This window comes from Rattus rattus, chromosome 17, assembly GCF_011064425.1.
Source record: "Rattus rattus isolate New Zealand chromosome 17, Rrattus_CSIRO_v1, whole genome shotgun sequence".
In the NCBI taxonomy this organism is placed as follows: Eukaryota; Metazoa; Chordata; class Mammalia; order Rodentia; family Muridae; genus Rattus; species Rattus rattus.
The window spans coordinates 17,686,893-17,713,403 of record NC_046170.1 but is presented as its reverse complement, the minus strand read 5'-3'; the positions used below and the strand labels follow the sequence as shown (position 1 = coordinate 17,713,403).

The following is a 26,511-nucleotide window of genomic DNA, read 5'->3' as shown; positions in this document are numbered from 1 at the left end:
CCAACTCCCTGGGCAGTCAGTATGATAAGTTTAGCTTATGAGATAAAACTTGACTGCTACATCTTGTTTAGTCTCTGAGATCTCTCTATAAGAAGCAGCAGGGACATAGGTCAGCATAAATGCTACAAAAGGGAAAATGGGACTTTATGTGTGGATGTTTAGCTGAATAGCCACAAAATTTCACAGATTCTGCACCACTTCTCTCAAGTGATACGTTATGCTACAGAGATGCATACACACACTTACTGTGTGTTGTTCATGCATGTGCGTCACCTTTTATAATCAAGAGAAAGCCCAATTATGATCAATTCATATGCTCAGCATCAATCAGTAGACAAATGCCTCAACACCTCTCCTCTATTTTCCTCTTCCAGCCGATCAGTTCTTGGTTTGGGGCTGGGACTCAGCCTCCTGCAGCAGTCAGACATATTTTTGCTGACACGGCACTCCCCTGCATATCATTGTGTGTGTCATTGCAAGCGCAATCAGAAGCACTCAGAGGCGACTGCCTCTGGGTTTGGATCCTGTAATAGGGCACTTGGTGTAATCTTCACGCCATGCGTATTATTCTTTTATGCAGAAATGGAATAATACCATCATAGCAGAGAGCAAATTGAGTTTTGCCAATCTATTTCTCACATTTCTTTGAAATTTTTTATTTCCTCAAGTTCCCCTTGGTTGAGAATCTTAAAAAAAAAATCCTAAGACCATCCTAAAAGCAAGAGATGCCCAAGGAGTTTTGATTATGTATTGAATTCTTGCTACAGGACAAATCTCCTGACCCAGGAAGATTTATTCTAAAACTTTTTATAAATAATTCCATCCTTTTTCACATACTTCCTCCTATGCGCTAACTACATTTTGAGAAATGCAAGAACAAATTTGATTGGCAGTCTTCGTATAAGACACGAAGGTGGCTTAGCCTGAGCCATCGAGGGAAGCCTGGTTACCTTTCAAATAGTTTCCTCCTCAATCTTTATCAATGTGTCAAGCAGAATTTATTCTTCCTGATTTGATTAGATTCTTGAAAGCAAGAGGGATTGGAAATACTGACCTGCTCGTTTATGGCTCCTGCGGGCTTATTCTCAACCATACACAGGGGCGCAAATGGATCCAGAGACTTGGGCTGAGCACCAATTTCAATTGGTTCTCTGGGAAATACACTTGGCCTGTGGTCACTGTAATTAGAGTGACTAAAAATTTACATACAGATAGATGTGCATGATTCTTAATAAACCAAGGCTGCTAATAAACTGACAGGAAGAGGAAGAGACGTCTGAATGATGTGCATTGCCTGAAGTGACTAGAAGTGTTGAATTGAGTCATTTCCCATAGTATAAAGGCTCTAAGGGAAGCAGTCTCAAGGCAACATTTGCTATATTTGCAGCATCCAAATTTAATGGACTGTTGGGTCTCACAGGCAGGCTTGCTGTAGAGACGCCAAATAAGAGTCAAGGCTTCTTGGGTGCTGTGTCTAGGAACGTGGGAGGGGCAGGATGGGTACCAAGATTGCTTTCACACTACACTGTGCCTTAGTTTTCCATCACTGTTTTGTGGACAGATTTTGCCTTTTCCTGTTATACCCACCGTTGTTGGGTTCAGCATGGCTGTGTAAGGTGAGGTGTGACACAGTTCCTGTCCTGGAGCAGCTCCAGGCTGTTGATCCCATAACCCTACATGTGCTGATTGGTTACTGTAGCCCAGAGTTGATCTGCTGCCTTTACTACTCTTCTTTCAATCTTTCTTTCTGGGGAATATACTTCCCCCACTACTCACAGCTAATCATGCCACAGTAATTGAAACAGATGGATTTTTCAGGAATAAGGAATGGAGATGGTTATGGGGCTATTGAGGTCATGGGAAGGGATCTAGACAACATAACCATAAGGTCCCTAAAAGCCTACATGGTCCTTTGTAGGAAGAGTTCATTGCCAGACTTGGCCTTGGATTTGGCCAAGTTCAATGACTGCTACGTTGATTAGCCAGAGTGAACTTGGGGACATCAAGGATAGAGAGTTAAATTAGTCTCAGGAAGAAAAGGTATGGATAGAAAAAGTGGGAAACTATATATGGTTTAGGAATAAATAGTATTAGAAGGAAAGCACATGAGACTATGGAATTGCTAGGATGAGGAAATGAATATTAGAGAATTAAGAGATGAGATGATGTAGAAACATATGAATGTTAGTACTCTGTTGTCCTCGCTGATTGAAGGACTGGAGATAACAATGCCTAGAAAGATATTCGAGAGAGCTGTTTTACTTATATAAATTTAAAACTTGGTAAGGAATCGTTTTAATTTTAGTAGTTTGTTATTTTTCTATTCTTACATGGAAGCAGTTACTAAAGACTGCTGTCTCCTGTACCAGGAGACTGTAAGAGCTATCTTGGAGAGTATCTTGGAGAACAGGCTGTGGAAACCTATAAGGAAACGTGCTTTTGCTTTGGGTTTCGTTTCTGCTCTAAGGAAATGGGGGTTGGAACTATTGATCTGGGATTCATGAAATGTATGTAAATCGCAGAATTTTTGATGATTATTAACAATGATCAAAGCCTTGCTGATGGAGCTTTAGTAAATAAAAGACTGGGTTCAGGCTCTCTGGTTGTTAAGCTACAAAGCTGAAGAATTATGCTGATGTTGAAGAATAAAGAGTACTGAGAATCATCAGGGAACAGAGAGTAACAGAGAGAGTGCCTGAACTAGCAGCTTGCATCTACTTCTGACTCTGAGTCATTGAATCAACGCTGTTCCCATTTCAACCTTTCTCAGGACCCTCCTCACACTGAGACTGACCTCAGCACACTATACCCATGGGATCTCTAGATGCTTCCTAGCCCATGTGACTGGGAAAACATTTAAGAATATTGATTTGTGCTCATACTTTGGCTTGTCTGTTTGATTGGTTTTGAGACAAGGTGTCTTGTAGCCCTGGCTGTATTGAAGTTGCCACATACCTGAGGTTAGTCTTGAACTTCTAATTGAATGGAAGAGTACTGGCACCCCCTCTCTCAAGTGCTGTAGTTACAGATGTTTGTCACCACAGCTTCTTCTTGTGGGGCTAGGGAATGAACCCAGGGTTTGTGTATACCAACAGACACACCCTTGGGGTTTGAGTGGCATCCTTCTGCAGTGACATTCAAATTTCAGAAAGCATGTAAAGAAGACCAGAAGAAGGAAAGTAGTCATCCCTAAAAGAGGAATGCTGGGCCAGACACATCACATTAAGTTAGACTAGGAAGATTGGTTCTACGTGTGCATATCTTGTATTGTAACCAGGGCTGCATTTATGAGTTGGCCATGCTATTGGGCACACAAGTAACATGCCTCTCACATAGACACCATGTACGTGAGATGAGCATACATCACTACTACTTTGCTAAGTATAGTTCATCTTCAATCTCTTAAACTTGAATTCTCTCTTTGTGCTATTCACAGATTCTATAGTCAGTCTTATTGTAATCCCTCCCCTGGTCACCTCCCAGTTCCTGTATGGTTTAAGTGGGACATTACTTAAGTGATTCCCCTTTTTGGAAACACTAGGTGCTGGCTATAGATTAGAGTTTTTCCACTACTGAGATGACTTCCTGACCATGTTAGGTGGAGAAATAATACCATTACTGACCTGTTTCTTTCATAAAGAGAGTTATACAATTATAATGTACAGTTATTTCTGGCCAGGCAGTGTTGACTAAAACACACTACAGAATTTACCTTTTCACTCATAATCCAAACATTTTCTTCCACCAAGTGCAAATTGGTTAACATATCTTCTTGACTGCCATTCCCAAGAGCAGACATATGTGGTATCTTGCAGATACAGTGTAGGGAAGTAGGCTTGAGGACTCAGAATGGCGCTATTCTGTGGAACACAAAAACTAACCCTGTATACCAGTGGAAGGCTGGACCTGTGAAAGAGTATCAGTGTGTATTGGGATGGCTGGCATCTCAACTACATTTTTTAAAAGAACATTTCAGAGACAAAGTCTGGTCCAGCTATAGTTCATGTCTGCTCTGGGCCTGTGAATCTCGCTTTAGTTTGCTTGGTCATCCAGCTGTCTCCTAATTTCTTTTGTTAGGCGCCTAGAAGGCAAAGGCTGTCTAAATCGTTTTAGCTGTGTACATGTGTTGTGACACCCCATTTCAATACCTAGTGACCTGAATTCATCTTTCTCTGTGCCTCGGGCTTTACACCCTCTGTTTGTGGCAGCAATTATAAAAAAGAATAAGCCCTGATCTTTAGTAGAATTCAAAGCAGCGCTTTATTATGGCTTTATAAAACTTAAGCCAAGTGAGCGTTAGAGATCTCTGTGGACCTACTTGTCACGTGTGCAGGGATTAAGGAAGTCATCAGGAATTAATCACTTTTGTTTGAAGAAATTTTTCCTGCTGAGGACTGAGAGGGGTCTAGGGGACAATAATGAAATAGAGTCAGTCTCTAAATCTCAGTGGCCTTAAAGATGACTTCTTTTGTCAGAATTAGTTATAAGCACAGGGCATCCTTTCAAAAAAGGAAACCTTTTAAATCACATAAGACCCCTGGAATATTGTTGACTGTTTCAGCTACCTGAGCAGGTGAGACAGTGGAGCGCTTGAGGAACTATGTAAAACAGGGTCCTTGTTTTTCAATTGCTTGAGACGAAAGACAAATCAAGCTAGGTTAACGTCCCCCAAAGGCTGTCTACCTGATACAGGTTTACATTCTTCAAACTTATCTTAGTCTTCCTTCTAAGCCTAGAAGCTTTAAAAAAATGGAGGTTATAAGAACCATTAGCAGACATTCTGTTGCCCTTTCTCCCAACCTTCCCTGCTCCTGTGGGAAAGGCTCTTGTGTTGCAGAGGAAATTTCTCTGAATTAATTGTGTCCCTTAGTGTGAAACCAGACCGTCTGAGACACTTCAGAACAATTAGCAGATTGTCATTGTTTTCTTCTCATTTGCTGCCCCCAGGGACAGATGGGGGAGCTATGGCTGTGACAATCGCTTGCTTCCTCTTTCCCCTTTTGCTGCTCGCTCCAGTCCAAACCTCATCCAAATACAGTTTTAGGGTTCACAGAAGAAGGGCAAGCCTTGGCCTTAAAAAGCCAAACTTATTTTCCAGTTCCATGATTTCCTTCTCATGACTATTTCAGGAGGGAACCAGTTTCCGTTTCATGCCCCTTGGGAGATGGCGCCATCTTATCACACAAACTAATTGCTGCTACTGTCCCTTAGCCTGTACTCTGAAGTCAGCCAATTGGAATTCATCCTGGAGTCTGAGCTACCTGGGTTCCGTAAAATGGGCCGCAAAGCCAGAGGTACTTACCGGCTCTGCCTCCTGAGGAGTGTGGAAGAGTGAGACGCTCAGCCTGAGAAGGAGGAGGGCAGTTTCATGCCGAGTGACATTAGCATGGTGAACGGAATCTCTTAGTATTCATTTTTATTTCTGAGAGCAAATGCACTTGAAGACGGTCAGTACTCTTCAGTTTCGCTCTCATCATTAGGGGCAGGGCTAGATTCAAAGGCTTTCGAAAAGAATAAAGGCTTAGAAAAGACTTGAGCGACTACTGAGAGACCAGCTCAGCTGATGCCAACACAACCAATTTCTCTGAGAAATCAATTTTTTCCCCTCACTCACTGTTTTTAAATTTCTCTTTATCATTTGAAGTCTACTTTGACACATGGGTGAGTCACAAGGCCTGGAATATCTATGACTTTCCAGCTAACCAGCAGTATAAAAAGAATTATCATAATGTGCCTAAGGCTTCTATAATTCTGTAAGACAGCAAGGTTAGACCTACCTGTGAGGAAGAATGTAAGTGGTTATCTGGAACGCTAGCCGTCAGGAAGGATCCTGACATATTAAGAATTGCTGTGAGTGTCTTGCTGTCTTTAAAGGTGAACAAACAATGTCGTTTACACTAACACCTACTTCCTTCTGGTATCTGGAATTTTGGTTCATGCTTGCAGAAAATACCAGTGTGAGCACTGGGAGAAATCGTAGAAATCCTGGGCACGAAGTCTTGTTCATCCTCATAGATAATACTCCCAGGCATTGCAGAAGGGATTGAGTGTACTATATGAGGCAGGTATGGAAGGGACTCTTGAAAAGCTCGATTTGGCCTCAACTTGGCCTTACGGGCCTCAGCCTTTGATGGTTTTGTTTTGTGTGTTTCTGCTGTGACAAATTGGAGCAGAGACTATACAGCTTGAGTTTGAGTCATGTGAGTCCTGTGAATAAGTAAAATCTGGAGCGGGGGCTCCTCACATGAGAAGTAATCAAAAGCCATCTGACTCCATTTTCAGGCAGCCTTCAACAGAGAGGTTGTTTCAGCTCACAGGATGGGGGTCCAGCTTGTCTAGGTATGGAAGTCATAGCCGGGGAGCCTGAGGCAACAGTGCCTTCACACTGGCTTTCAGAGTTGAAATATTAAGTTGTGTGTGATTGGTATTTAATATCTGCTTATATAACCCACCAAAGAACTCAAATCCCATTAACTTTTTTTAATTAAAAAGATTTTATGTGTATGGGTGTTGTACGTGCTCAAGTCTATCCATCATGTTCATGCAATGCCTGAGGAGGCCAGAAGAGTGCATCTAACCTGCTAAGGCTGGAGTTAGAGATGGTTGTAAAGCAACATATGGGGGCTGTGAATCTAAACTCCACAGGAGGAGCAGCCAGTGTGCTAACAACCGCACAGTCTCTCCAGCCCCTCTAAACACATTATCAGTTTTGAGAAAGCGTCAGTGTTAAGGTGAACTGGCAGTTAAGTCACCAGTATTAGTTCTAGATTTAAGTTAGCTTTTCCCCACAACGGTGTGTTGTTTTCTGTTCAAGCTGGGTGTTTTGGCAGCTTTTAGCTTCAGGATGCCTTCTAACCGGGTGGTAATTTTCTTAGCACCACCCCTAGTTTTGAAGCACTGAATTGGAAAACATGGGATGTGACTGAGTTATGTTCACACAGGAGGCACAGTGAGTTGAATTTTCCGTGAAGTAGACATAAAGTATCCTATCTAAAGAGCATTCTGGAAATGAGGAGCTGTGATATCACCAATATATATTTCGTAACGTCCGATAAAAAGAACCATATCCATATCTTTCTGATATTCATCAGAAATGCCGTTAATGAAAATCAATGGGCTTGCTAAGTGGCTATTAGATTAAGTAGGTCACCGACAAATGAGGGAATACAGTAAGGAGACAAAGCCGTGCCTCAGAGCAGCACTATTGGCTCGTGTCCAGGCGCTAGGCATCTGTGTTCAGGTCGCGTGAGAATCCATGGGCATCTGATAAAGGAAAGAGGCCCCACCATGTGCAAATGCAGCTGGCTGCTCACAGCTGGCTAACGTGCCCACCAGGGTCAGTGTCTCTATTCTCCAGACTCTTCTCCAGGGTCGGAAGAGACGGCTTAGCTAAATAGGTAAATTGCATTATGCTGCAATGAACCTTCCTGAAAACAGAATTGTATTGAGCTCATAAACTGCAACCAGTGAGATTATAAACATGGAGCATGGATCCAAACGACAAGGATGCTTATGAATTATTAGATAACATTTAGGTTGTATTGCTTAATTTTAAGTGATACTTTTATTTTTTTAGTCAAAAAATGGAATGTCAGAATCCAATAAACATGGTGTTGTAATAATGGAAAATGAATCCCACAGATTGCGTCTGGACCACTGTAGAGAGTCCTGAAGCAAACGTAGATATTCTATCTGACCTGCATCCTTTGGGGAAACCAGAGTTTTTGATAGACATATGGTCAAGGAAATATAAAAAAAATAATAATTAAGGCTAAATCTCCAATGCCCTCTCAAGCTATTAATTAGAGTTTCCCATCTAGAGAGTCTTTGATAGACAAATCGCTGTTTGGGTCTCAGAGGAAGCGCAGTGGTAGAGCGCATGCTGCTTGTGGCAGACTCCAGGTCAGTCCCGAACACCCAAAGCAGCTTGTTTACCACTGTTTGTAACTCCAGCTTCAACTCTCTGGAGGCATCCGCACGCACGTGTGCGCGTGCGCGCGTGTACTCACACACACACACACACACACACACACACACACACACACACACAAAGGTGCATGCATACATTGACACAGTGAATCTTTAAAATAAATAGAGAGGATTTAAATTTCTTTTACATCACAATTTGAAAGGCAAAGCATCTCTTTCTTTCATGAGCCACAATCTGTAAATTTCCTCTGCACACGTCCTTCTACTCCCTCAGGGCATTTCTCCACTTCTCCACACTAGCAATTGAAGGGGCCTTTCTTTGTTTCTAATGCCTCTGAGAGAAAAGCCTACTTCCCTGGCTTCTGTCCTGTGAATGATGCAAGGATTCCTCGCCTTCTGTAGCCGTAGATTGGGTTCCTCTTAGTGGATTCCTGCCTCGTCACTTTCCTAGAATGTCCCACAAACAATCCAGCAGAAACAAGCTTCATATCAATTATTCCCACAGTAACAAGTCCTGCTGATGTCCACTCTACTCCTTTACTCCAAGATAATGCTAACTTAGGTGTGATGCCACTCAGACGTGAGCACACCGTGGTACCAGGATATAGATTAAGTAAGATCCATTGAAAGTTCATATATTATTGTCCTAGGTTCGTTTCTGTCAATATGATAAAATACCCTGACCAAGAGCAACTCAGGTAGAATCACAGTTTACTACCCAGTGTAGCTAGTATTTCAAGGTAGCAGAAACATCCATCAGTTAGGCACATGTGTCCACAGTCAAGAACAGAGAGACATAAACACGTGTGCTTGTTACTACTCAGCTCTCTGTCCAGCCTGCCTTTGCCCAAAGAATGGTGTTTTTTTTTCTGGAGATTCTGGATTATGTCACGTTGGTAATTAAAGTTGACTATCAAATTATCTAAGGACATAAATATCTGTAGAACAAGGGAATCTTTAGAAAATAGAAGTAGAAAATACAAATGTTACAGGATGAAGTACAATCCCATAATGGAGCCATGTGGTACAGAAGTGGAAGGCCGTTGTCATCTAATCAGGTAAGGAATGCCTGACATTTGAAAGCTTTGGAAACAAAGCACCTAGTACATGAAGGAAGATCAGTATGTTGTCAATGGGCATGGGATGAATTATGAAGTCAGTGTCCTTCCATTATGTCTATAATCAAGAAGGTCATGGCATGTTTTGCTACACCACTTTAAGTTCCTGGAGAGTGGCAGGGACACATCTGCAGAGGTGCTGTCTCAGATCCGCAGATAAAAGACACACATACACACATTAGCTCATTTTTAACCTGCCTTGAGGACCCTGACGGTTAAGCCTTCCACAGCTAGCATGCCCTTACCTTTACTCCTAGCTCAATACCACTATAAATATTCCCTCAAATTGATTGCCCAGTTACCTTCTGTGAAGCCATTGGTCTTGCTGCCTGAGATTCTTTTGGGCTGCCCTTCCATGGGCCACTTTCATTTTCTCCCTACATTTTGGAAGTTCTCCCCTACAGCTCTGAGTTCCATCTCTCTCTTCCAAGTCTCTTGATCTCCTCTTTCTGCCCTCTCCTCTCTCCTCACTGCAGGAACCTGGAAGTCTCACCTCTTTCTTTCCACCCAACCATTGGTCACTGACATCTTTATTGATAGATCAAAAACCAATTGGAGGCAAGGACCTTCAGTGTCAGTAAACACAGATTCCGGATTAAATCAAAGCATCAGAACCGTACCTCTACAATAGCATAGAGGTCAGAAGGAGAGACAATAAGAAGACAACATTTTTCATGATAAAGAGAACTAAAGGACATGATGATATGGGAAAGTTTGAATTGATTAATACAACACCATGGGAATAGGAGACACAGACAGCAAGGATCTGAAAGCGAATATAGAGTTGCTTTAAGTAGTGATGGAAAGCAATATATCAAGTGTGAATGACCCAGACATGTACCTTGACACCTCTCCTGCACACTTACTAAGTCTCATGACATGTGCTGACGTCAACCAGAATGACCTTTGCCTATGTTTTGCTCAATAAACCTGCGTTCAGGGTTTAAGGGTCAACGTGTATGTCATCCTCTAGGAAGAGTTTCTGACTTCAATCCAGCTCAACCTGATTAAAATGTTCTTTGTACTCTCTTTGTTTATAATAATTACTTAGATCAGAGTACCTATAACATTGCATTCATTTCTCCATGTGGCTCTTTTCTTGTAGATTAAAATTTTCTTATGCTCTGAGAAGCCAATTCATCTTTGTATACGCCTGGCACAGAAATTTAATTTAGATTAATGGGCAATTGCATAAATGAATGGGAGGAGAAAGTTAGAAAACAATAAACAAAGGAATCCAAAGAGCCTCATAAATTTAGTAATATGATCAAACACGCAGAGTTTGTCTCACCTGGGCTTATACTTAAATCATGGGGACAAAAGTTCTCCTTGTGCGTTAGTCTACAAAGGTTACCAAATAGCGAAGCAGAAACAAGATAAGAGCAATGCAGAAAGTGCAGGCTGAGCAACCCTGAAGGTACAGGCTGAAGACAAAAGACGTTATCTACCAGGGTATTTTTTTTCCTTAACATTAGAAGCTTTCAAACTGAAAAGAGCTCTCAGACATTCACACTTCCAAGTCCAAAAGTCCAGTTAGCACACAAACTCCAAAAGTCCAATTAGCACACAAACTGCTGTTTGCCAGGAGATTTTCTTGGGGCCACGGGAGGCCCTGGAGAATTAGCTCAGTAGAGTCTACTCTTGTCATCTGTCCACTTTTTGACTTTGAAGTTACATTTCAGGCCCGAATGAGTGACCGTCCCAAGTGCAGACCTTGGCAACAGTGGTTCTGATGGCCACAGAAGCTCTGCGTTTCAGCATCAATCACATGACAAGGTTATTGGCATCAGGACAGTTTTTCATTAAAAAACACTCAGGAGAAATATTCTTAATGGATTCGAGTCGAAGCTGGCAATGTGATTCTTCAAGCAGACAAGCAACTTCCAAAGACCACGTTATAATCATCTGATTGGCTGAAGCTGTGGTCTCCAGACCTACCTTGGGAACACCTAAACCTAGAGATTTGCTCGAGCTGCAGAAACTCTGCAGGGTCTCCAGCCAGCAAACAATCTTATTAGGAAGCACTCAGGATGAGGGTACTCAGCTCTTTGTGAAGCTATCAAACTTATTGTAGTTCCTAAGCTACAATAAGTATTTAACTTTTAAAATCTATCCCATGTATATTACATATAGCTGAGACCAAAAAAAATTGAAAGGCACATTTATTCAATGTATAGACAAATATTAAATAATAGTGCTATAGAGTGTGCTAAGGACATACTCTAAAGTTGACTATTACCCAGTTTCTGCTCTCAGGAGCTTATAAACAGTGGCTTGATAAGGGACAGGTAATAAAACACAATTTAAATGAGAATAAAATGAGTTACAATAATTTACATAGGTTTAAAATGACCAGGAACCTCCTCTATCTAAGGATAGAAGGATGAAGACAGAACATTCCCATATTCTCAGGAGAACTTGACATGGGTACCTAGAGAAAGAAGTCTGAAAGTTGAAAGCATCTAAACATTAAAACGGGAGAGTAGGTGGGAGCTATCCATAGGAGCATATATATGCATCTTCCTAGTAGCTCTGGCATTGAAGAAAATGTCTTTCACTCACCTTTCAAATGTTGTCTCCTCCTCCTAGGCAAGGGTGTTGATGGCCCAATACTGTGTAGGTAGATCTTACTCAGGTAATCACAGTGGACATGAATTCAGGAGTGTAGCAGCCATGTCATGTCTGAAAGTCAGTGTCCCATGCTTTCTTTCCACTCTTCTCCTGTGGTGTTCTCTGAGCTGTGGAGTGAAGATGTCCATGTCCCATGGATGGCTAGGCATCAAAAATTATGCAGTCCCTGTTTTTTGACCAGTTATGAGTGCCAGTAGTCACTGTTAACTGCTTCGAGTAGATATTTCTCTGCCCGAAGCTGAGAGTGCTGGTCTATGGACATAAACCTATATTTAGAAGGTGATTTGGGAAGGTACCACATCCATTTCATAAAACAACAGCAGGGTTTATGACAAAGGCTGTTGACCTCCTTAGCCACGAGCTTTGGTAGCAGCTGTAAATTATCTCCCATGAATGGCCACCACGGCCAATCAAAAGCAGGTGTGAATTATCTCCCATGGACTGGACTTCACAGCCAATCCCAAGGCAGCTGGTTGGTAACTCCTAATCTCCAAGAAAAGACATGAAAATAGGACAGAAGAAGGGAATTAATGGAGGTGAGAAATAGACAAGAGAGAGTATCAGGGTGACTATGAACAAAAATATAGTGTTGATGTGTATAAAAGTGCTATAATGAAACCCATTATCATGTGTGATTAATACATGATAATTAAATATACGAAGGTTTTATTATAATTTTTAAAAATGTTTCACAAAGTGGAATAGTGAGCATGCAGGCTAGAAACTATGGGACGCCCCGCTGCTCTTTTTGATAAATCATGGGAATTTGAGGTCTGAAAGAAGAAAGGAACAAAGAGAGAGTGTTCATGGCATCCTCTTCATCAAGTTCAACAGAAAGCCACCAAGAATAAGAAAGAAGAGCAATATAGGAGCATTTCCAACTCCAACCTCAGGCACGCACATGCGCATGCACACTGTGAACACAATACACAAGGTTACACAATACACTCACAAAAAACTCAGACCTCCGTACACAAAAACACATATGTGTAGGCACACCTCTGAACACAGGAATACGCCTAGGTTCATACAGTAAATCAATGCTTTTATTTCTATGCCCAGGTAGCTTCTAAATGAATGAGATCGAGGCTAAGATTTATTTATTCGGCTTCAGCACAATCACTAGGAGATTACCCCTATCTAATTTTTAATGCTAGACTGGCTACTTCCCCAGCTGTGCTCCCTAAATACTTGCTGTTTGAGTCTCTCCCTGGTTATTTCTGCTCCATCAGTCTGTCCTCAAGGGCATTTCACTCCGGTGTGTGTCCTGGTTCACCACATCTAATGGAGACCTCTCGTTCTGTCTTCTTTCTCCTCCTTCTTCCTCCTCTTTCTCTCCTTCTCATCGTCTCTACCTGCTAACTCCAGTCTGGTATTTGAAGTGCTGCATGCCTCTATTCTCCCCAGTCACTGGCTGTAGCCAATTTGATTTAACCAATAACTTGAAAGTAGGGAGCAAGTTTTATACAAAAAAGGCTTGCGTATGTGAGAATTCACTTGTCTTGGCGGTTCAGAATTTAGCATATATATATATATATATATATGTAGCATCAGAACAACCACCAACAGCACACACTATACTCACATACACTACACTCACACATACACTATACTTACACACTACACTCACACTTACACTCACACACACTACACTCACATTATACACTCTGTACTCACACACACACTACACTCACACACACTACACTCGTATTATACACACTATACTTACACATACTACACTCACACACACTACACGCACATTATACACACTGTACTCACACACACTACACTCACACACACTACACTCACACATTACACATACATTATACTCACACTATCCCCAGACCTTCTTACACATACATATGGATGGACTGACATAGATCCATATAACACACTCATACCAAACTCAGGCTTCCAAACCCAAGCAAACACATGTCCATGCTCACCCGTGCATATAGGTTAACATACTACACTCACACAAATATAACTTTACAAATTAAAAACATATGTGTGTGTTCATCTTCCCTGCTCTGCTTGCAACCATTACCACAGTTTTCTAACACTACCTTTCTCTTACTCTACTACAATTTTCTTACACAGTGGCTTTGATTCTTGACATTTCTAGGGGAGGAAGTAAACAACATTATATAAACTGCAGGCTGGGTGGAGGCGTCAAGGGAATGAAGCTTTCTTTTGACAGGAATACAAGGTATGATGAATTGTTCCTTGGCCTCTCGTTGCTCTCAGACAGGGACAAAGCTTAAAAAGAGAATGCAGGGCATCACAGCTCTTCTCCAAAGATGAGCTATTTGGGTGACATCCCTTTCCAGTTGTCACTTTGCTTTGTGTCATCTTGGTACAAACTGACAGAACCACTTAATCCATCTAATTCAAGCAGTCAAAATTGAACTGCACAACTTCAAGTCACCTTTGCACTATGAAGCTTGTGACTGCAACCCAATGGAGCTAATGTTGGAACAGTGTGTGCCATTGTGTGTCCTTAGGAGATCATATTTGCCATTTTTAGACAATGATAATTAGTGTCCCAATGAGGAAAACAAATCCTTTTATCAGATCCTTTAATAATAGTCTGTAATATTTCATGGCAATCATTGACTATTTTCTATGTATAACATTTTTTTCTAAATGTAAGTAAAATATTTCCTAATGAGTGGGGAAAAGTTTTGAAAAATATCTGGTAGTTCAGGTTTCAAAATCAACTAGAAATTATATATATCATATAATTATATTATATATTATATATGTTATATAATATATGTTACACACTACACATTACATATTATATATTATAGTGTAAGGCATATATGTGTGTGTGTCTGAGTGTGTGTGCACATATATTTGTCATAAATTTTAACAATAATACAATAATACGCTCATGATTACTAGTTATCTTTAGATAAAAATGAAGCTTATTTGTTCCTCCTTATGTTCTAGGAGAGAAAAGAACTCTTGAGAAACCATTAGGGACTGCAACTTAGTGTCTGCAAAGCATTTTCTTGAAGACCAAGGACATTAAGGTGAATGCCAGCACAGAGACAGTGTTTACAGAAAGAATCTGAGTTACACAAGCACTGTTCTGATAGACCAAATGCTCAGTGGTCGTAGTGAAAGTCTGAAACATGGGCTGGCCATCTTAGTTAAGATTTTCCGTGTTAAAAGGTCTTTGTGACTGATCTATATGTAAAGAGAACCAACACAACCTGGATTAAATATTGTGTTAAGTACAAATACTGAATTAATTTTCAATCGCATTTTTAGTAGCCTTTTATCAAATGGGCAATAAATATAAATTAATTCAAACTTACAGTGATGGTAATTTGCCAATTTGTAATTGATTGGTTGATGCAATAAGTTTTCTCATGAACTGGACACATCAGTGTTGAAATCATCCAAAAATCCAAAAGTTCAAATCTGGAGCTTACATGAAAGTCAACAATGGAAGAAATTAAATCTACGATGCTTTTAGAGGATGATAAACGGGCTGAATACAAAGACTTGCAAGGGAGATACTTTTGCATGGACTGACGAGGGGAGATAGCAACTTTCTGAAGTGTAAAGAAAAGCAATGGTATTAAAACTCATGAAGATATAAGAAAGCAAATGATGGTCCCACAGAGGAAGAGTAGTCAGTCAGAGGGCACAGTAAACGCAAGAGCCTGGAGATGGACGCTTTGAAAATGAGTATTAAATTATCTGACTTCTGTTTAAGTTTAACTGTAAATGTGAGATAAAGACAAAGTCAGAGGCAGGAGACACAGAAACAGAGGACACAGTTAGATATTTTAATAATTCAGTTACTTTGTTTTATACCAGGAAGGAAAAATAAAATACTGTAAGCCTGTGAGAAGATATAGCTGTCGACAGTATTCATGCAAGTATAGGAAGGGAGGAAAAAAGCCCCTAGAGTGAGTCAGAAAGGGACACATCAAGAATGGGAATGTGCTCAGAAGGAGGCTCAAATCTGAGGTGTTTTTAAGTTGAAGATACCTAGAAGAATTAAAGTAGACAGAAGACCCTCAAGGAGAGAAACATAATGCTACCCCATAACTGATTTTGTTACTGTTCTGGCTTGTAATGTCAATATGTGATATAGGACCCCAAAGGAGTCATGGCCCACAGGTTGAGAAGTGCAGCGGAATCTGTAGTATTCACTGTAAGCAACTTGGAAAGGGCATTACTGATAGAAAACTCCAAGGAATTTAGAAAATATTTGAAACTTCAAACTTTATTTCTCCTACTTATAAAATCACAATACTTTAAATGTATCAGAAGATCCACTATAAGTATTGGACATGGATATAAGTAATAGTCACTGTAAGAAGAACAGAAATAGCACAAAAATCTTCATGAGAGAATGAGCAAATACCTTAAGTCCAAGCAGCATTTGGGGGAGACTGAGATCAAATGGAATGTGCAGAATTACTTTACTTGATGATTACTTTACTTGGAGGCAACCAATAGACACTGATTTGTCTAAATGTCAAATATGATCATGAACAGTGTGTTTGCCTACTTCAATAATTGCTGATGTCTATTTACTGATGGAAAATAAAGGTACAGAATGGTCCCTTTCTCAAATATGAGCTTGAGACACTACTTAAAAAGGAGATGTGGTGACATGGTAACTAGGGACTAATACCTGCATCTGAATGTTTAGTTTGCCATATTAACATGATCTTTCAAAGCATACATTGAAAAACAAAGTTATGCATTAAATGTGAAGGGCAAAACATCAAAAATATAGTTAACTTGATAATGAATGAAAAGCAATGTGGGCATGCCAAGTGAAAAAGTGTCATGAAGAACACAAAGACACAGGAACTGAGGAAAAGTCTGGGACAGAATCTTTCTGTTTTCTGTCTGCAACCGGAGGTGACCCCTGTGCTAGAGCTCTCTGTATCAAGATCCCACTAGGAGAGAGAGAGAGAAAAAGCTGGTCTCCCAGGAGTGTTGATACACAGACTTACAAAAGGGTCAAACCACTGTCAGAGCAAGCAAGACCAGAGATAACCAGATGGTGAGAGGCAAGTGCAAGAACCTAAGCAACAGAAACCAAGGCCACTTGTCATCATCAGAACCCAATTCTCCCAACACAGCAAGTCCTGGATATCCCATCACACCAGAAAAGCAATACTCTGATTTAAAAACACATTTCATGTTGATGTTAGAGGATTTTAAGAAGAACATAAATAACTCCCTTAAATAAATAAAGGACAACACAGGTAAACAGATGGAAGTCCTTAAAAAGGAAATACACACACACACACACACACACACACACACACACACACACACACACACACCCTTAAAGAATTATAGGAAAATACAACCAAACAGGTGAAGGAATTGAACAAAGACATCCATGATATAAAAATGGAAATAGAAACAATAAAAAAATCAAAAACGGAGATAACCATGAAGATTGAAAACCTAGGAAAGAGATCAGGAGTCACAGATGCAAGCATCACCAACAGAATACAAAAGATAGAAGAGAGAATCTCAGGGGCAGAAGATACCATAGAAAACATTGATAGAACAGTCAAAGAAAATGAAAAATGAAAAATTATCCTAAGCTAAAACATCCAGGAAATCCAGGACACAATGAGAAGATCAAACCTAAGGATAATAGATATAAAAGAGAGGGAAGATTTCCAACTTAAAGGGCAAATAAATACTTTCAACAAAACTATAGAAAAATTCCCTAACCAAAAGAAAGAGATGTCCGTAAACATGCAAGAAGTATACAGAACTCCAAATACATTGGAACAGAAAAAAATTCCTCCTGTCATATAACAGTCAAAACACCAAATTCACTAAACAAGGAAGAAATATTAAAAGCAGTAAGGGAAAAAGGTTAAGTAATGTATAAAGACAGAATTACACCAGACTTCTCAACAGAGAATATGAAAGTCAGAAGATCCTTGGCAGATGTCATACTGACGCTGAGAACAAAAACGCCAGCCCAGGATACTATATCCAGCAAAACTCTCAATAAACATAGATTGAGAAATCAAGATATTCCATGACAAAACCAAATTTACACAATATATTTCCACAAATTCAGCCCTACAAAGGATAATAGACAGGAAACTCCAAGACAAGGAGGGAAAATATACCCTAGTTAAAGCAAGGAAGTAATCTTCTTTCAACTAACCCAAAAGAAGATAGCCACACAAACATGACTCCACCACTGACAACAGAAGTAATAGGAAACAAGAATCATTGGTGCCTAAAATCTCTCAAAATCAATAGACTCAATTCTCCAGTAAAAAGACATAGACAAACAGACTGGATACATAAACAGGACCCAGCATTTTCCTGCATACAGGAAACACATCTTAGTGACAAAGACAGACACAACCTCACAGTAAAAGGCTGGGAAAAAACTTTCCAAGCAAATGGTCCCAAGAAACAAGCTGGAATAGCAATAATAATATTGAGTAAAATAGACTTTCAACCAAAAGTTATCAAAAAAGATATGGAAGAATACTTCATACTCGTCAAAGGAAAAATCCACCAAGATGAACTCTCAATTCTGAATATATATGCTCTAAATGCAAGGACACCTACATTCATAAAAGAAACCTTACTAAACTTCAAAGTACACATTGGAAGAATTCAACACCCCACTCTCATCATTGGACAGATCATGGAAACAGAAGCTAAACAGAGACCCAGTGAAACTAAAAGAAGTTATGAACCAAATGGATTTGACAGATATCTATAGAACATTTCATCCTAAAACAAAAGAATATAACTTTTTCTGAACACCTCATGAAAACTTCTCCACAATTGACCATATAATTGGTCACGAAACAGGCCTCAACAGATACAAGAAGATTGAAATAATGCCATGCCTCCTCCTAGATCACCATAGACTAAAGCTAGGTTTCAATAACAAAAAATAAATAAATAAATAAATAAATAAATAAATAAATAAATAAATAAATGACCGAAACCCCACATACACATGGAAGCTGAACAACGTTCTACTCAATGGTAACTTGGTCATGGAAGAAATAAAGAAAAAATTAAAGACTTTTTAGAATTTAATGAAAATGAAGGCACAACATACCCAAACTTATGGGACACAGTGAAAACAGTGGTAAGAGAAAAACTCATAGCTCTGAGTGCTTCTGAAAAGAAACTGGAGAGAGCATACACTAACTGCCTGACAGCACACCTGAAAGCTCTAGAACAACAAGAAGCAAATGCACCCAAGAGGAGTAGACAGCAGGAAGTAATCAAACTCAGGGCTGAAGTCAACCAAGTAGAAACAAAAAGAGCTATACAAAGAATCAACAAAACCAGGAGCTGGTTCTTTGAGAAAATCAACAAGATAGATAAACCCTTAGCAAGACTAACCAGAGGGCACAGGAGAGTATCCAAATTAACAAAATTAGAAATAAAAAGGGAGACCTAAAAAGAGAAACTGAAGAAATTCAAGAAATCATAATCTGTATAAAATGTGCAATTTTCTAGTCAGATACCATGTACGTTAAATAAGGATGAGATAAACCATCTAAACAGTCCCATAACTCCTAAAGAAATAGAAGCAGTCATTGAAAGTCTCCCAACTAAAAAGAAGCACAGGACCAAATGGGCTTATTGCTGAATTCTATTTGATTTTCCTAGAAGACCTAATACCAATACTCTTCAAATTATTCCACAAAATACAAACAAAAGGAACACTACTCAATTCTTTGTATAAAGCCACAATTACACTTCCACCTAAACCATACATGGACCCAATAAAGGAAGAGAACAGACCAATTTCCCTTATGAATAATGATGCAAAAAATACTCCGTAAGATTCTTGTAAACCAAATCCAAGAATACATCAAAATGATCATCCATCATGACCAAGTGGTCTTCATTCCAGGGATGCAGGATTGTTCAATATATAGAAATCCATCAATGTAATACACTATATAAACAAACTCAAACACTAAGATCATCTCATTAGATGCTGAGAAAGCATTTGACAAAATTCAATACTGCTTCATAGTAAAATCTTGGAAAGATCAGGAATTCAAGGCACATAGCTAAACATATTAAAAGCAATGTACAGCAAATCAGTAGCCAACATCAAACTAAATGGAGGGAAACTTGAAGCCATCTCACTAAAATCAGAGACTAGACAAGTCTGCACATGCTCTCCCTACCTACTCAATATAGTACCTGAAGTTCTAGCCAGAGCAATTAGAAAACAAAAGGAGGTCAAAGAGATACAAAAATTGAAAAGCAAGAAGTCAAAATATTACTATTTGCAGATGATAAGATAGTGTACTTAAGTGACCCCCAAAATTCCACCAGAGAACTCCTAAACCTGATAACTTCAGCAAAGTGGCTGGATATAAAATTAACCCAAACAAACCAGTAACCTTCCTCTACTCAAAGGATAAATAGGCTGAGAAAGAAATTAGGGAAATGACAACTTCACAATAGTCACAAATAATATAAAATACCTTGGTGTGACTGTAATCAAGCAAGTGAAAGATCTGTATGACAAGAACTTCATGTCTCTGAAGAAAAAAATTGGAGAAAATCTCAGAAGATGGAAAGATCTCTCATATTCATGGAGTGACATGATTAATATAATAAAAGTGGCCATTTTGCTGAAAGCAATCTACAAATTCAATGCTATCCCCATCAACATACCAACTGAATTCTTCACAGAGTTGGAAAGAGCAATTTGCAAATTCATTTGGAATAAAAAAAAAAACAGGCTAGCAAAAACTATTCTCAACAATAAAAGAACTTGGGGGAGAATCACCATCCCTAACCTCAGCTGTATTACAGAATAAAAGTGATAAAAAACTGAATGGTATTGGTACAGAGACAGGCAGGTAGGTCAATAGAATAGAATTGAATTGAAGACTCAGAAATAAACCCACACGCCTATGGTCACTTGATCTTTGACAAAGGAGCTAAAAATATCCAATGGACAAAAGACAGCATTTTCAACAAATGGTGCTGGTTAAAATGGCAGTCAGAGAGTCAGGTGCTGAAAACTCGATCTCCAATACTGGAGTTAGAGCAAGGACTGAAGGAGCTGAAGGGGTCGGCAACCCATAAGAAGAACAGCAATATCAACCAACCAGACTCCCCACAGCTTCCAGAGACTAAACCACCATCCCAAGACCTAGGGCTCCAGCTGCATGTGTAGCAGAGGATTGCCTTGGGCATCAGTGGGAGGAGAGGCCCTTGGTCCTGTCTAGCTTGATTCTCTAGAGTATGAGAATGTCAGGGTGGGAAGGTGGGAGGGAGTGGTGGTGGAGGGAGGTGTGGGTGGGTTGGGGAGCACCCTTAAAAGAAGCAGGGGAAGGGGGAATGGTATAGTAGATTTCTGGAGGGGAGACAGGGAAAGGGGATAACATTTAAAATGTAAATTTAAAAAATCCAAAAAAAAAAAAAAAAAAAGAACACAAAGCCAGTTCAGGAAGGCATCTGGAAACTAGGTGTTAACTTAGAACCCAACTGAATCATGTCCTGTAGGGCAAAAGAATAGCAACCTTTGTTCTCAGGGGTCAATTATTTGCATCCTGAATAGGTATCATTGGTTAGAATCTTGTTACAATAAGTGCATGATTGCACAGTATGTGGATTTAACTTTGGGAAGAATAAATGAACCTCAAGTACCTTTCACAGTACTGTGATATTTTGCTGGCTATTCGAGAATGTACCACTTGATCTTGAAAGGCAAAGAAACACTTTTGTGCTTATTTTCAGAGTCTGAGATAGGCATGACCATGGTTTGCTTGTGATTATGAACATCATCTCACATCATTTTGTTTGTTACAAAAATAGCTGGCATTATCCTTCTGCCAGTGCAAGTGACTCACACATACAGAGAATTAAATTGCACATGGATACTTCATCAAAAATACAGGATTGGACTTTGAAAAGCCTGAATCATTTTCTCTTTTTTTCTCTCTGTTAGGAATCTAACAAGAATTATCTTTGCCAAATACTGTTTGAAGTCCATGTCTCTGTTAATGAGCTCTCAGGAGGTCCCTGACGTCTGGAAAGATGTGACACTCCTAGGGTTTAGAGAGATGGTTCAGTGATGTTCTTTCAAAGGACCCAAGTTCAGTGCCAAGAACACATATTCATGTAGTGTGTGTGTGTGTGTGTGTGTGTGTGTATGTGTGTGTATGTGTGTGTGTATGTGTGTGTGTGTGTGTGTGTGTGTACCACGGCATATATGTAGAGACCAGATGACAAACCTCAGATGTTAGGAATTACTTCCACCTTATTTTATAGGATCTCTTGTTTGTCACTGCATATTCTACCAGAGCTAGCCCAGGAGCTTCCAGGATTTTCCATTTCTGCCACCCATATTATCATATGAGCAGTGGGATTTCAGATGTATACTGCCATGCTTGGCTATAGGTGGGCAAATCAGGCTACCAGGCTTGGGTGGCATGAACTTTACCTTCACATAGTCTTCTGTTTATTCTTGTATACTGTTCTTTTTCTATTGTTTTCTCAAGTTTCCTCTTTCTGTCTTCAGATACTTGCTGACTTGAGATCGACGTTTGGTTTCTCCATGCTGTTCATGAGCAGCCATTCTCTGCGAACTTTTCTCTTTTGTGCATAGCAAAGAGTCTTGGATTTTCACACTGATCTTTGCATTCTTCAGGCACTGTGTGATGCACAACAGTTTTCATCCTGTCTTCGCCATTACCATAGTTTGTCAGTACAGTCCCACTTTCCTTCCCTCCCATCCACATTCTCATCTTACAACAAGACAGAAAGATAGATTCTGAGTAAACCATGCACACTGTATATGTTGCCAGAAAAATAAGAGATTCGTAATTTGTCTATTCCATGAGATACCAGAGAAAAACAAATCTTAAGAATACCATTTTAGTTTTGCAAATGTGGCTATGAGCAAAGTAAACAATTTACAGATAGACCTACAGGACAACAGCACATTGAAGAGAACTGTCAACAGCACTTCAGAGCAAATGGATGTTATTAAATTTTCCTCATCAGTAACTCACTTCTAACCCATTTCTTTGACATTAGAACCCAGTCAGCAGTTTGAGCTCACCTTTTGTAAGTTGTCTGATTCTTGGCTAAAACCAGTTTGCAGGTCCTTAATTGGTTTTCTGGTACAGTCCTTCTTAGAAACTTTAATCCAAGTCTGTGGTTTGAAGCACTAGTAGTGAGTCTAATCCAGCTTTTCTTAACCTGTAGGGGAGGGTTGAACAACCCATTCATGGGGTAGGTGTCACATATAAGATATCTTGCAAGTCAGATATTTACATTATGATTCATAATAGAAGTAAAATCACAGTTATGAAGTAGCAGTGAAAATAATCTTATGGCTGGGGTTCACCACAAATGAGGATCTGTATTCAAGTCACGGCATTAGGACAGTTGACAACCACTCCTTTAGTCACTGTTAAAATACACTGCAAACGTGTGTCTTTGACAACATGTCTCTTTGTGTGTGTACATATGCGTGCCCTTAGCATGGGTCCCTATGGAGTACATAGGAACCTAGCTCTGATCCTATGTGGAAGCACTCAGTATTTTTAACCTCTAAGTACCTTTAACCTCTGAGTGGTCTCTTCAGCTCCCCCCAAACAAATGTCTAAGCTGTAAATAATCATGAATCTTTAAGCACACAAGAAAGGGTAGTATAACTACTCCTGATCGTAAATCTAAATGGTGGTTATTACTTTATTACCTTATGATAAGTAATGACATAGTAAGGACTCAATCCATGTTTCCACTATTGCTAAGAAATATAAATGATGCGGACATTGCTTCAATCCTGGAGCCTTCTATCTCTCTCTTGATTAGGGATAATCTCTGAAATGCACTTGTATTAATTGCATGGTCACATATAAAACTAATTTAAGGAGTGTTAGGTTCTCTCAATTTGACAGCTTTTTCAATAGTGCTGAACTAATTAAGAAAATTTGAGCATATCAAACAACCTAATTACTACTAGGCTTCCTGCTTCGTAAGATGAAAGGACACTCTTTGTAAGTATCTCGGGACTTCTAGAAAACTGAAACATCATTGAAGTATAAAAATTATCTTAAAAAGCTATGTCCTGAGTATAGAATCTGGTCATAAGAGGCCAACATCAAAAGAGCTACAGAGGGGATTATTTATTTGATTACAAGGTTAGCATAAATATCTGGGAAAATACCTGGTTGTAGACTTACTATCAATTAATGCCAAAACTTGTGCTGACAATAGCCTAAAGTAGCTATTGTTCAAGTAACCTAGGTGTAGGAGACCTCAGCTCTTTCTTAAGTAACTTCTGTCTCTGTTCTTCTTAAAGAGAATCACAAAGCAAGGAGACCTAAAGTGACCTTGATCTTTGAGGCTTGTAAATTTACACAACAGTTAGGCCTCTTTATCATTTCCCATTCAGAGAAACTGAGTTCCAGAACCAAATTGTCAATTTTTATTTTGTAAAGAGAATGCACCAAATTCTGGTGTTGTGTCAATTTGATCTGTAGGGAAGGACTCTCACACCCCTTTTTTCCCTCTGCATAAATAAACTCATCAGACCTACTCCTAAACTCCCCAGCATGTCTTTGAAGACTCTTCTTTTGAAGGCTTATAACTTTAGGCAAAGTACATTTTCCTCAAAACTTAACTAACTTCCTATATTCAGTCAACTTCCATCACCTATGATTGCCATCTGTATTCTGAAACAACTTGGCACTTTTCCTTTGGGAAAAAGTTCTTCTATTTGTCAAAAATAAAACAACCAAACAAGCAACCCTTCTCCTGGTTGTATTTGTCTGACATTATTTTTCATGCAGAATTATTCCCATCTACCTTAGTCAAGAATTTTAGTTCAAATGCTCAGTTTTGCTTTCCAGCAGGAAATGCAAATCAGGTAAATGACAACTCTGCCTTACACAACACTTTGGCACACTATAGACACTGTGGGAATGCATTCCGCAGGCTCTGTGCCTTGTTATGTCACAGTGACATGTGCAGAAATAAAGTGTTCATTAGTAGATATCAAGGCATAGCCACTCCAAAATATTATAAAGTTAAATGTAATTTTCACTAAGTTTGCAGGCTTCTATGATGTTTAGAAACAATCTGTGAAACCAAAGATAATAATATTAATTAATTATGGTATGAAGGTCAAGATTGAATTTAGGAACCTGATTTTTTTGCTGGGGGAACTGAATTTGAAGGGGTAAAATTGATTCCATTTCAGATATCCTGAAAAATTAATATCACAAAGTCTCACTCATCCATATCTCAAATGTATATCTGAAAGCACATACCCAATAGATATTGCAGACTTTATAATTAGTTTTACACACAGGAAAGATAGTATGTTATACCAAGGAGTTAATATTAGAAGGCCTAATGTTTCTTAGTTATCACATTTCTGTGCAAGGTCTGCCTCAGGCAAAGACTGGCCTTGGCTGGCATCTAGGTATTTTGGTTTTGGAATATTCCTTTCATGACTAATTTATAAACTGTTTGGCTTTCTTGAAGCCCAGAACCCTGCAGCAGCAGCAGCCTGTCTGAACTATTTGTAAGGACACTGATTTGCTATGAACCCCAGCTTTACTTCTGGGAATCTGAAGTTTGGATAATTGTAGTTGGGAGTGGAATTGGAGGGTATCTATGTGGCTAACTTCCAATAGAAAGTCTCTGCTCCGTTGCGAGTAGGCTTTGCTGGGTAGAAACAGGCTGCCATTGTCCTTGCTAGAAGCATGAGCGAGTTTAAAGCACCTTCCTAATGGAGGACTGGAAAGTATGCCATCACCTTCCAGACCCTGGAAGTCTATACTCCGCGCCAATTTTGCTTTGTGTATCTTCAGTATAGGAAAGCAGGGCTCTGAGCAAAGCAAAACCCTCAGGAGCCCATTTGTGCTTTCATGTAAACTTACAGGTCATCTCCGAACATACATAGAAGCATGGACAACAGGCAAAACGTACAAAACAAGGACAGTAGGTGGAAAAGAAAAGTTAATAAAAGATGGTAAAAGAAATCACCATTTAAACACAAAGGAGAGGGTGGTGGCATGCACACAATTATAATTTTAATATCGAGGAAGCAGAGGCAGAGGAATGTTGAGGTTCTCTGACCAGCCACCTTAGCTGGCTTACAAGTTCTGGACAAGTGAAAGACCATGTCTAAAATAGAAGAAGAAAAAAAGCATAGACAGTGCCCGAGGAACAGTACCCAAAGTTGTTGATCTCTGGCCTCCATGAGTACCAGTGTTCACAGACACACACACACACACACACACACACACACACACACACACACACACACACCCTTTATTAAACTATACTAACCTTCATTCGTCTCAACAGGGAATCCTAGAACTAAGTGTCATTGATTCGGTGACATTTATGCCCAGGTTTGGAAAGCTGATACTTGGAAGTCTGTGCTGGTGCAGTAAAGTTCTCCCAATGTATTTCCCAGTTGCACACTGCAAAGTGTATCCTTTCAAGATGGAAGGGGGCAAGCCAGCTCTCTGTTCTTTTAATAATAAACCGATCCCATTCATAAAGGCGTCACCACCATGGCTTAATTACTTCCTTATAGTCCCTCATTCAGATAATTTCACATAGGGAATTAGATTCCAATCCATAAATTTTGAGAGGATACAAACATCCAATTCATTGCAATGTTATTTGGCAGAAATTAAGTTTTATGAACCTATAATTCTTATCCCACAGAAGAATTATTTTTATTACACTTCATTGCCTTAAAGTAGCACAAATCTCTTGAATTTAACTAGAAAAAGGAGTGTGATATGTCCCAGTGAAAACATGTACTCTTTAATTTCACTGAAGTGTT

The 26,511-nt window shown here is 39.5% G+C and overlaps 1 long non-coding RNA gene across 1 annotated transcript; it reads right to left on the bottom strand.

Annotated features, from left to right (window-relative positions):
- Positions 1 to 3,112: 3,112 nt before the first annotated feature.
- On the bottom strand, positions 3,113 to 26,153 carry LOC116886430. The gene is made up of 3 exons (XR_004386103.1): positions 26,004 to 26,153; positions 11,610 to 11,785; positions 3,113 to 3,189 (listed from the first exon to the last, which is right to left on the bottom strand). It is a non-coding gene; the product is annotated as an uncharacterized LOC116886430 (long non-coding RNA).
- Between the last annotated feature and the right edge of the window lie 358 nt (positions 26,154 to 26,511).